The 12,825-nt window shown below is 40.7% G+C and overlaps 1 protein-coding gene across 1 annotated transcript in view; it reads right to left on the reverse strand.

The window, feature by feature from the left end:
• Positions 1-3,558, reverse strand: part of LOC122563454 (proto-oncogene tyrosine-protein kinase LCK-like) — a 148,773-nt gene extending 145,215 nt beyond the window's left edge. Inside the window, exon 1 of the mRNA XM_043717198.1 lies at positions 3,488-3,558. The gene's annotated coding sequence lies outside the window, so the exon portion shown is untranslated. The remainder of the gene's footprint in view (positions 1-3,487) is intronic.
• Between the last annotated feature and the right edge of the window lie 9,267 nt (positions 3,559-12,825).

A 12,825-nucleotide genomic window follows, 5' to 3' on the forward strand; every position in this document is an offset into this window, starting at 1 on the left:
GGGGAGGGAAATATATCCTTGGTGGTGGGGACTGTTTGGAGGTGGCGGAAATGACGAAGGATGATCCGATGTATCTGGAGGTTGGTGGGGTGGTAGGTGAGTACTAATGGGGTTCTGTCCTGGTGGCGATTGGAGGGGCGGGGTTCAAGGGCGGAGGAGCGGGAAGTGGAGGAGATGCGGTGGAGAGCATTGTCAACCACGTCTGAGGGGAAATTGCGGTCTTTGAAGAAGGAGGCCATCTGGGTTGTTCGGTATTGGCATTGGTCCTCCTGGGAGCAGATGCGGCGAAGGTGAAGGAATTGGGAATATGGGAATGCGTTTTTACAGGGGGCAGGGTGAGAGGAGGTGTAATCTAGGTAGCTGTGGGAGTCAGTCGGTTTATAGTATACGTCCGTGTTGAGTCAGTCGTCCAATGAGGTGTACTTCATAAGAGCCCATGGTGGTGGAGGTAGTTATACAGTGGCAGGGACAGAGAATTAGCTCACGACAGAAACAAAGAGTATGGAGAGGGGTTCTTTATCAGATTGGTGACCAATGCCCAGTGGGATTCCACAGGGATCATCACTGGGACCACAACTGCTTTAATATGTATGAATGACTCAGAGGAAGAAAGTGAATGCACGCCAGCCGTATTTACAGATGACACAAAAATAGGTGGACAGACATGTTGCAAGTGGAATACAAACAGTTTGGAGAGATATTGATAGTTATTGAGTCATAAAGATATACAGCATGGAAATAGACCCTTTAGTTCAACTCATCCATGCTGACCAAAGATCCTAAATTAGTCTAATCCCATTTGCCAGCATTTGACCAATATCCCTCCAAACCCCTCCTATTCATATATCCATCCAGATTTTTTTAAATGTTGTACCTGTAGCAATCTCTATCACTTCTTCTAGCAGCTCATTCCATTTACACATCCCCCTTTACATGAAAATGTTGCCCCTTATGTCTCTTTTATATCTTTCCTCTCTCACCCTAAACCTACGGCCTCTAGTTTTAGACTCCCCCACCCTGGGGAAAAGACCTTGGCTATTCATCCTATCCCTGCCCTTCATGTTTTATAAACTTCTATAAGGTCACTCCTCAGCCTCCAATGCTCCAGGGAAAATAACCCCAGCCTATTCAGCCTCTCCCTATAGCTCAAACTGTCTAACCCTGGCAATATCCTTGTAAAATGTTTCTGATTCCTTTCAAGTTTCACAACATCTTTCATGTAGCAAGGAGACCAGAATTGCATGAAGTATTCCAAAAGTGGCCTAACCAACGTCCTGTACAGCCTCAACATGACCTCCCAATTTCTATACTCAATGCACTGAGCAATAAAGGAAAGCATACCAAACGCCTTCTTCACTATCCTATCTACCTGCGTCTCCACTTTCAAGGAATTATGAACCAGCACTCCAAGGTCTCATTGTTCAGCAACACTCCCTAGGACCTTACTGTTAAGCGTATAAGTCCTGCCCTGATTTGTCTTTCCAAAATGCAGCTCCTCACATTTATCTAAATTAAACTTCATCTGCCACACCTTGGCCCATTGGCCCATCTGATCACGATCCCATTGTACTCTAAGGTAACCTTCTTCGCTGTCCAATAAGCCTCCAATTTTTGTGTCATCAGCAAACTTACTAACCATACCTTCTATGTTCACATCCAAATCATTTATACAAATGATGAAAAGCAGCAGACCCAGCACCAATCCCTGTGGCACTCCACTGGTCACAGGCCTCTAGTCTGAAAAGCAACCTCCACCACCAGCCTCTATCTTCTACCTTCGAGGCAGTTCTGTATCCAAATGGCTAGTTCTCCCTGTATTCCATGTCACCTAATTTTGCTAACCAATCAACCATGCAGAATCTTGTCAAACACTTTACTGAAGTTCATATAGATCACATCCACTGCTCTTCCTTCATCAATCCTCTTCATCATTTCTTCAAAAAACTCAATCAAATTAGCGAAACACAATTACCCACACAGAAAGCCATGTTGACTATCCCTAATCAGTCCTTGCCTTTCCAAATATAAATCCTGTCCCTCAGGATTCCCTCCAATAACACCAATGTCAGGCTCACTGGTCTATAGTTCCCTTCCTTTCCCTTTTCCTTACCATCTTTTTAAAATAGTGGCACCATGTTAGCCAGCCTCCAGTATTCCATCAGCTGACTGAGCAGGTTGGAATTGGAAACAGGTTTCAGAGACAGAGGCATAGAGATGAGAAAGGCACAGGAGTGTGTACTGTTGCTCTCCCAAACAAAGGTCACAGTAAAACAAAACTCAGTTTAAACTTGAAGAAAACAAGTTGCCTTTCCTGCAGCAGTTGCTATGAGTTGTGACGTTTCAGTGGCTAAATCAGCGACATTTTCTAAGTGAATCAGTAACTCTCCATTTCCTACTAACCAGTGTCTAGTTTCCAGACAGAGACAACTGAACATCAAGGCTGGTCAAAAACGGACTGTTCTCCCAGGAGAGGAGTTTTTATTGAGGTTTTCAAAATCATGAGCTGGCTATACAGAATAAATACTGAGAAACTATTCCTGCACCGAGGAGGAAATGGGAGGAAAGGGCATAGATTTAAAGTGATATGCAAGTGAAGCAGAGTTGATGTGAGCAAAACATCTTTTCACACAATAAGGTTAGCGCTGCCTGGAAATATGATTCAATGGTGCAATCAAGGGGGATTGGAAGATTATTTAGATAGAAATAGTATTCAGGGATGCCAGGGGAAAGAAGGAGGTTGGCACTAAGTAATGAAGCTTGTTTGAAGACTTGGTGCAGGCTCAAGGGGCCGAATGGCCTCCTTCAGCACCAGAACAATTCTGTAATTCTCCCACGAGCTCACAGAGAGAAATCTTCTATTAATCTCCCCAAAACTTGCACTTAGCCACTTGGTAAATTTACCCCACTATGTTTAAGAATTATATGGTTTCATGTTTTTAAATTTGTAGCAACTAACTTTGCCACATCATTCCTGTAAGAGGGTGTGCCATATTTTCAGCTAACTCACCAAGTGTCCCATTTTCATCTAGAGTCTTGCTTCAGGGGAAAGGAGCTTTGCACTGTCTCGTGTTTTATGATATTTCATGTGTCAACTGGTGCTAAAGGTAAAAAGGTTCAAATGTGCTCTTGATTCTTGGAAAATAAAGATTCGGTTTTCAAAATGATAACAATAAATGTTTTGTATTCCGCTGAAACTGGCTTCCTGCTTGAGATGGACGCAGTCATTTAAAATGTATTTTGATAAATATGATTAAATTACCAACATATCTCTTTGGAAAATATTGAATAACAAACCCATCACTCAGTCGACATTCTGCAGTGTTTACATTATCACCCCAGACAGGTGTTTGTCTTCAAAGGACAATCTTATTCAGGACACAGTATGATTGTAAGATCATTTTTGGCAGATCACAGATCCAATTTCAGTCATTCTGAAATAAGCATTTCCTTGAGAAGTAGCAAATCAAAATATTTTCCTTGTACTTACTGACTTTCTTAATTAAAATTTGCATTTGATACATTTCTTCATTCGGCTGAATGTGCTGCTTTAGTAAGACTGACAAGATTCCATCATCTTTCGATTGCTCAGAGCATGTGTTTGGCCACAGCATAATTGTTGTGGTTTCTGTCTCAGTAATTGTGCAGTTGAAACATGTGCATTTGCAGGGTTGAGGTTTAGCTTTAGACTGTACAGGATGTAAGAGGAGAGGTATTGACTGATACCTTCAAGTCTGTTCTATGCACTTCAGAAAACTTGGGGAAAATAGTTTAGTGAATTGAGAGTGCCATGTTAGTGGGGCTGAATTGTCAATGTTATCAGTGTTCCTGAGGAGAGGGACTGAGCAACATGTCAGATGTCAGGCTGTACTCACACCCCAATGAAACGCCATCATTATTATTTTCAACCTCTTTCAACTTGCTTATCTTTCAAACATTATTACAGCTCACACTTCCCACTCCCCACCTTCTGCCAACGCCTAAACTAAATGTTCAATAGCCAAGCAGCAGGCTGAAAATCTTTAGACTTAAAAGTTAAATTCAATTTGTTAAAATATATATTAAGACAAAACATACATGCCAAATATTAAGCAATAAATATTTGCCACAACTAGTTACTGGGAAGAGTATGTGCGTATACTTGGCACATGGCCCCATTTGTTTCAATCTCCAACATGTATCTTGAAAAGCAAACCTTACAGCAGAGTGGGCGCTGTTTGCAATGTTAGGTACTCTACCTTTTTAAATGTCCCATAAAAGCATTTTTTTTAAACCTGTTGGCAGACGGCCTGTATTTAATGTATTCGGCATGAGCATGTTTTACAGTCACATGTGCCAATCTAAATGAATCAGTCTCAAAGGTTTTGAGTCATCCTCTGTGCAAAACAAGGATTTGGGATTAGGAAATGAGCCACACAGTATCTGAAAACTGGGAATGACAAACTGTCAGGCAGAAATGAAAATGTAACATTTCCAACCAGCTGGAAGCTGTACATCAAATGGGGCAAGGACAAACATGAGGGGCCTCTTACCCATACCTGAGGATGTGGAGGAGCCAGTGTTGGGCTGGGGTGGACAAAGTTAAAAATCACACAACACCAAGTTATAGTTCAACAGGTTTATTTGGAAGCACTAACTTTCGAAGTGGTTCACCTGATGAAGGAGCTGGGCTCTGAAAACTAGTGCTTCCAATTAAACCTGTTGGACTATAAACTGGTGTTGTGTGATTTTTAACTCTTGTCCAAACCTGAAGAAGCTGTTTGGTATTTTTCATATTAAATAAGTGGCCAACAAACACAGCTTGAGATGCTTGTTCCAAATTGCTCTTTGCCCAGAAGCAGTCAGTGCCATGAAGGATTGGGAAGTCAGCCTGTAATTCAGGCAGTGAGTCACCCTTCATCAATGGTGATGAAATAACTCCACCAAGGCCAATATCCCCATCATCAAGTCACTCTTTATTTACATGGGGAGAGCCCTTGACACTGATCCAGCTCCCTCAGAGCCAACTCTCACAGTAACAGGACACTCCTGTTAAAACTGTCAGCCTGGGCTCCTTGATTGGGTTGTTAATTCGGTCCAATCAGGGAACTCATATTCTATGAGCTCCACCAGGCTGACCTCATTCCAATCAGTACAGGTAACAGCTGGGCAGCACCACACCCAACTGCTAATCTCTCGCACACACCGCCTTCAGACACTGGAAGGTGTGCAGAAAATATTTGAAAGGCTGTTTCTGGAAGTGAGAAACAGGAAGACTAAGTAGCACATTTCTCTATGAAAAGAGGAAATTAAGAGAAGACCTGATAGACATCTTTAAATTTATGGAAGGTTTTGATGGTGTAAATGTAAGGAAATTTCAATCCTCACTTTGGAGTCACCCTCCACTTTAACCTTTTCTAAGTGGTCAATCCTCCACTGTCCTTTGAACTGTAATTCTGGCCCCTTAAGCATTCCTGACTTTAATTGCTCCACCATTGATGACAACTTCCTGCCTACAACTGCCTGAAATCCAAGCTCTGGAATTTCCTGTTTAAACTTGGCCAACTCTTTAGCTCACCTTCTCCTATTAAGAGACTCACAAAAAGGGACCTCCTTGACCCTGTTTGTGGTTATCAGATTCAATACTTCCTTATGAGCTCACTGTTATATTGTGAAATTCTTCAAAATGTTTCATTACATTAAAGGTTCTATATAAATGGAAATTGTTGTTGTTTCCTTTGAGGACAAAATCAATTATAAGAAAGTCACTGACACAACAAGGAATTAATGTCAGAAGGAATTCCTGACGGAACGGTGTCAATGTGGAATTGTTACACATGGATTCATTGAAACAGATGACATTGATGGATTGAAAGAAAACCTTGATATATAAGAGAGATGTGTTAGGAAGACATCAAACTGAATGAGATGGGTGTAGCTGGATGAGTTACTATCCTGGGAAGAGGCTGGTGTACAGTTTAAACTCTGGCTCAGATCAATCAGCAGGTTTCTACTGTGGAGATTCCATGTGATTCGTCTTCAGGCATGGAATGTGGAAGACCAGGAGAAATGGCTGGTTTGTTACTTGGGAAGAGCAAAAAGGACATTTAAGAGGATAACAGGAAATAAATTGATAGAAAAATAAAACAAGAACTATTGCAATATAAATGGGTTCCCGGTGCAAGAGAGATCACTGATCAGCCAGTATCTTTTCTGAGCATGAGAGCATAACCAGACACAAGAGTCAGGGTGACTCAGCAACAACATTTGTAAGGCTGTAGTTTCAGCCTCCCTCTGGGACCTGAATAAATAATTGACTAATGCATAGTAGTGTCACCAATCTGTTTTACTGATGTCCTTTAGGGAAGGAAATTTGTCCTTACCTGGTCTGGCCTACATGTTACTCCAGACCCACAGTGATGCGATTGACTCTGAACTGCTCTCTGAAATAGCCCAAGCAAGACACTCAATGGGGAGAGTCACTATCACCTTCCCAAAGAAAATTAGAGAGGGGCTATAAATGTTGGTCTCGCCAGTGTCACTGATACACCATAAGTGAAAAAGGGAGAAAAAATAAGAATCACACGGAGGAATGCAAATCAGAGAGAAAATTGCCGGGTATATTTTTTTCCATTTTGGATTTGTGGCCTTTTCTCTTGTTTGACTAAAGGTGTTGCTCCTGAACAGCGTTTAGCCTCTGGCTCTAATGGAAGCGAATGTGTGTGAGTTCAGCAAGACATGACTAACCTTTTTAGAGATGTCTTGCAATTTTCAAAGAAATGTTGCCCTGCAGGTAAAATAACATTTGGATCAATGTGTGCTAGCTGAGAGTCCGCTTTAGAATGGGGAAAGGACGGCATCACCTTTTACAAGTCACAATGTGCTGCTCTGCTCAGGAGGTATCTCTTCCAGACTAACTCCAGGTTAGCATCTGGATTAGAGACACTCATTGTAACATTGCACCTGAATGGAGGATTAGCTTCACATTAAAGTGCTTGGTTAGAATCAGACAATCTTACAGGATAGAACAGGCCTTTCATCCCATTGAGTGTGTGCCAGCTCTTGGAAGAAAATGTCCAATTCTTCTTCATCATAGATCTACAATATTGGTACTTCTAAATTTCTGGCTGACGCAATTTTGAAAGTTATCATGGAATTGTATCAGGTAGCCTAAACTGCAGATCACCACTCGCTGCAGAATGAAAACTCTCACCATCTCTGATATCTTTACAATTATCCTACATGTGTGTCCTCTGGTTCCCAACCTCTGATCAACAGAAGCAGTGACTGTTTGGTCACCAACACCCCTCCTACTATTATACACTGCAACTATGCTTTCTATTTTATTTGACAGAGACTAATGTTTGGATCTGAAGTAAAATCAAGTTAGATTTTGACATTTATAGTCAAAAATAGAAGGTCAGGGAATCCATGTTTCTATGAGATGCTTGATGAAAGAAAAAGAAACATGTATTTATGGCCACCAGGTGTCTCAATGCAGTTTGTGACCAATGGAATATGTTTCAAATATAGGATTGAAATTTACTTTTTTTTTGGCTAAGTTCGAATTGTGTTAACATTTTAGGAGGGATTGTTGCTGTGAGAGCTAGCAAGTTCTCTTGCTGTAGCTTGCCAAGCTCATCTGATTAACTACGTAATCTGTAACTATGGCATCCTTTACATCAAATCTTAGCACGGTGAGCAATTATGATGTAACATATTTATATGTTTTTAATAACATTTATTTTAATATCTGCATTTTGAAGGAGTGACCTGTGAGTTTTGTCTTTGTCTGTGAAGGGGTTTAATAATTAACTTCTATGTATTTATGTAGCCATGGTGATTTATCTTAAACACAGTATAAAAGAGAGACTTTCTGGTTGAATTTTATGAGAAACAAAGTAAACAGTTGAGCATTAGGCTTCAGCTAGAAGGATCCAGAAATTGTTTTTATTTTTGCCTTATGGAAAACACCCATGATTTGAAGAATACCCTTTTGGTTTCAGATTTGCAGAGTTCATGGTGTGAAGCTGGATATATACGACAACTACTTTGAAAGCTGTAAATGTAATTAAGAACTGCTGAGAAAACAAGTTACCTCAGTGTAAGGAGTCGATTTGAAATTCCTAGACTAGTAACATCTGGTTAAAATCCTGAAGGGGTTATTTGAAGCTGAGAACATCTAAGCTCTTATGAAGACTCAAAGAAGAGGTTATCAGATTCACAAGACTGGGAATTGAGACCACACTCAGGTTTAGCCCAATAATGTGAAGGAAAAGTGAATTTGCTTTGGTATGAGCACAGGAAAGAAGTGCTGTTGAGGTTAATACTTTGGTTTTTACTATGCAAATTGAAATCTTTAAACTTATGTTCTATGTAAACTCTCTCATTTATTCTTCTTTCTACATTTATTTCATTTGTGTAATAAATGTGCTCAGTAATAACTTCAGCTGAGATTGTAACACAATGGAGTAGATTCTATTTACAGCCCAATACCATAAGATGTCAGCAGCAGTCACAGTTGTGTAAAGAGGAAACCTACACTGAACCTGAAGAAAGTTAAGAAAAGAAATTGCATACAGATGGGTGATCACTTTAAAAGCCTTGTTGTTTTAAGAAAAATTCAGCTTGTCTTTCAGCAGCTCAGGCAGATCGAAGGCAATAACAGCTTGAGGTGAAAAGGCAGCCAGGCCTGGTGGTCAAAAACCCCAACAAGTCAGCGTGAGGCCAGACAGTCACACTCCAGACAAAGGCAGCAGACCTGAGCTGGGATTCAGGCTGCAGGGCCAGGGGACATTGGGATTACCAGCAGTACATTAGAGCCCAAAGGAAAAGGGGTAGGAAATGTAGCTGAGCAGGTCGACAGGCTGATAAAGGAAAACATCATAAGAAGAAGATAAATGCTATGAACACATTATTTGGTTCATTAAAAGGGTAAGCCTTCATTTTGATTCCTGAAAATCTAATAATTATATCAAAAAAATTCTAATTTTTTTTGCAAACTTTATAAGCTTCAAAACAAATTTGAAGAACTTATACTTTTGCACCATTTAGAAGAATTTTAAAAGCTTAATTATTTATCCTTTAAGTTTACTCAATGCCCCAGCAGCCAATGTCCCTGCCTGAATGGACTACACCTGTTCTTATTTTGTATACTCTTACAGTCACCCACCACACTCTGGGAGACTGAACTTCACACATTCATCACCCTTTGAGAGAATGATGTGGAGGTGCTGGTGTGGGACTGGGGTGGACAAAGTTAAAAATTACACAACACTAGGTGATAGTCCAACAGGTTAATTTGAAACTACAAGCTTTCGGAGCGCCACTCCTTTGTCAGGTAGCTACCCGATGAAGAAGCAGCACCCGAAAGCTTGTATTTCCAAAGTCCTGTTGGAATATAACCTTGTGTTGTGTGATTTTTACCTTTGAGTGAAGTAATTTCTCCTCATCTCTGTTTTAAATCTGCTGCCCCTTATCGTAAAACCATAATCTCTCATTCTAGATTACCCCACATTTGGAAACTTCCTCTCTATGTCAACTTTGTCAATCCTCATTAGCATCTTCTATCACTCAATTAGATCTCCTCTCATTCTTCTAAACTTCAAAGAGTAACGGTCTAAGCTACTCAATCTCGCTTCATGTGACAACCCCTGCATCTCTAGAATCAATCAAGTGAACCATCTCATCCATTACAACTACATCTCTCCTCAAGTAAGAGGACCAAGTAAGTGGGGTAGCATGGTGGCTCAGTGGTTAGCACTGCTGTCTCACAGCGCCAGGGACCTGGGCTGGACCTGGGTTCAATTCTAGCTTTGGGTAACCACCTGTGAGGAGTTTTCACATTCTCCCCATGTCTGTGTGGGTTTCCTCCCTCAATCCAAACATTTGCAGGTTAGGTGGATTGGCCATGCTATGTTGGACATAGTGTCCAGGGGTATGTAAATTAGGTGGATTAGCCATGGATACATAGGGGGATGAGTCTGGCTGGGGTGGTCTTCAGAGAGTCAATGTGGACCTGTTGGGCCGAATACTGTAAGCTTTCTATGAAAGCTGTCAGCAATACTTCAAGTGTGGTCTCACTGTTGAAGCAACAGCTCCCTACTTTTATGCTCTATCCCTAATTCTATACTCCTATTCCTAATGCAAGATGATAAGCTTCCAGTGCATCAGATTTAATATTATACTGAAATTATACAGAGTTACATGACAGTAAGTTGATCAATATCGGCTTGAATCAATATATCAAGTGGAAATTAAAGCAGTGTTAGTAGCTCCAAAGAGATGAGCCTAAGAGAATACAACATTGGACTGCATGGAGTAAACAGTTTCTAAGATATAGAATTTCTTCAAAGTTTTAATATCAAATTCAAAGGTAGAACAAGTTAATACAGTATTATATTCAATCAGGCCTATATTAGATAATGTAAAAAACAATCAGAAAATAAAAGAAGATACATTTTTGGTGATGTTATAAAAGCTTTCACCAATTACTTCAACTTAAGAAAATTCATAACTCTTGAGTGGGCAAGATTTAAGAGAAAAATAATTTGTCAGAGAATCTGTGGAGAATTTCATTAATAACTTTTACAAACTACTTGAAACTATAAATGTGGAATCTTGAATGACAAAAATCCCCTGAGTGGACTCACACAGCAATATGGTTAGCTCTTAACTGGACATTTTGGGATGGGCAATAAATACTGACTGAACCAGTAATACTCACATCCCACAAATGAGTTAAAATGACAACCTGATACAAAAAGTAAACAAAACATCAGGTCCTAAGAATAAGTGTCAACGCTATGGACAAAAAGTTATCCTTACAGGCAAAAGCAGAGGCCAGCAATGACAAAAGATTATTTTATCTTTAAAATAGGTTTCAACATCAACAACAACAATGGAGCATGTCTTCTGTGAAAGACAGGCAGGATCCTCCAGCATGGGAATGACACAAGAATCAGAATAAACTAGAAGAAAGTGAGGACCACAAATGCTGGAGATCAGAGTCAAAGGGTGTGGTGCTGGAAAAGCACAGCAGGTCAGGCTGCATCTGAGAAGCAGGAGAGTCGATTTTTTAGGTATAATTATGCCTGAAACAATGATTTGCCTGCTCCTCGGATGCTGCTTGATTGGCTGTGCGTTTCCAGCACCACACTCTTCGAATCAAAATAAACTGAACTCTTCTTAAGTCAAAGACCTGCCAGAAGCCTGAGTCAGAAATAAAATCTTTTTGGTGGAATTGTGGATCCTCCAGACTGGCTGAATGTGTGAAGTGTTATGACAGAGGCTGGAGAGTGCACCATTGTTCTAGTCCTGTTACTCTATGGGTCACAAAATCAAATAAAATACCTTTTCCTATTACCACGATGACCAGTTCAGTACCTTTGGCTAAGTCTGACTCACATTGGGTTTTTTGGAGGGATTTTCACTATGAGGCCTAATGAATTTCCTGGCCACATCTTATACTCATCTCATTAAACTCAATAAAGTCATCTGATTAACTATTTGCCACCGTCTAATCACTCAAGTCTAATTCCAGTCCTATATTACCATATTCCATTCCCAGAACAACTCGCCACTCAGCAGATATCCCAGATTGAACCAGCATCCCTTGTACCTGCACCATCTTTAAAATTCCATTGTGTTCTCGGACAAGCACTGCCAGTCAGCAGCTGCCCTGCACCGTTCCTGACATTTCCCCCGGACATGGCAGACAGGGGTTAGTGACCTGGAGTCCTGCAGGACTTCCTCCTCGATCAGGACCAGCCGTGGCACCAGAGCCCTCTCAGCCTGGTCTGAGGGTGCCCCCCCATCCCCGCCCCCCTCGGGGCAGTGCAGCCTCAGTGTCTGAAGGAATATCCAGCGCTGCAGGAAGAAGGGAAGTGTCCAGCTGGCTACCGCCTGAGTCCAGGCTGGATTTGGCAGGATGCAGTGGTCAACAGGCTAATAGATAATCATCCTCTCCACCAGTGCTTCCAGATTGCCATCCATGAAGCAGGAAGTGAGTTTTCCTGCCTGGGCTTGGTGATCATATTCAAACACAACAATGTGAGAGATAGGTCTTAGCCTGTAGCATCTGAACTGGTGAGGAACTGGACTTTAAATATGGTGTAAGCAGTGTGAACACTGTAAGGTCCCTGCTGTGGTGACATCTCCACCCTCACTTCCACTTCCCTTCTATCCAGGGTCCTACAGTATAACCATACCAATCGGCCCCTTCACAAGTTTCAGAGTTTCGGACGCTGTGAATTTACAGCCAAGAAAGAAACAGGAAGTTATGTAGAAATTTGGTTTTGACATTTTCTCCCAGTTTCTGACCCTACCACCAATTACCTGACCATAAATGAGAACTCTGACATTTTACAAATAACTCCTCAGAACTGTTGCATTGACAATCAACTCAGATGACCTTTTAAAGGTTATCATTGTTGGCAAGCTTTTTATTATTATTAATTTCAATAAGAATTTTATAAGATTTTTACTTGAAGTCATTTCATTTTTCATATGAAGGCTTGATCACAGAAATTCCCAAAATTGTGCAAAAGCTATGACACAACAATGCCAACAAAAGATATTTATAATGCAAATCTAAATCTTTTCTAGATTTGATCCAGTTGTTAATGGTAATTGGTTTCTCCTGCTATGATCATTAAATACTTCCTGAATTTTGATCGAGTTCCATTACTAAGTTGTGGTTACACTATAAGAGTCATTGGTTTCACTCTGTACCTGGCTAGTACAGAATGTGTTATATATATGTATCTGTCTGATTTAGCGTTGCTGAAATGTTCACTTAATACAGTGTAGAGGTTAGAACCACTCCAATCTTGATTTTATTTCTTTGTT

The sequence above is a fragment of the Chiloscyllium plagiosum genome, chromosome 27, assembly GCF_004010195.1.
Source record: "Chiloscyllium plagiosum isolate BGI_BamShark_2017 chromosome 27, ASM401019v2, whole genome shotgun sequence".
Lineage (NCBI taxonomy): Eukaryota > Metazoa > Chordata > Chondrichthyes > Orectolobiformes > Hemiscylliidae > Chiloscyllium > Chiloscyllium plagiosum.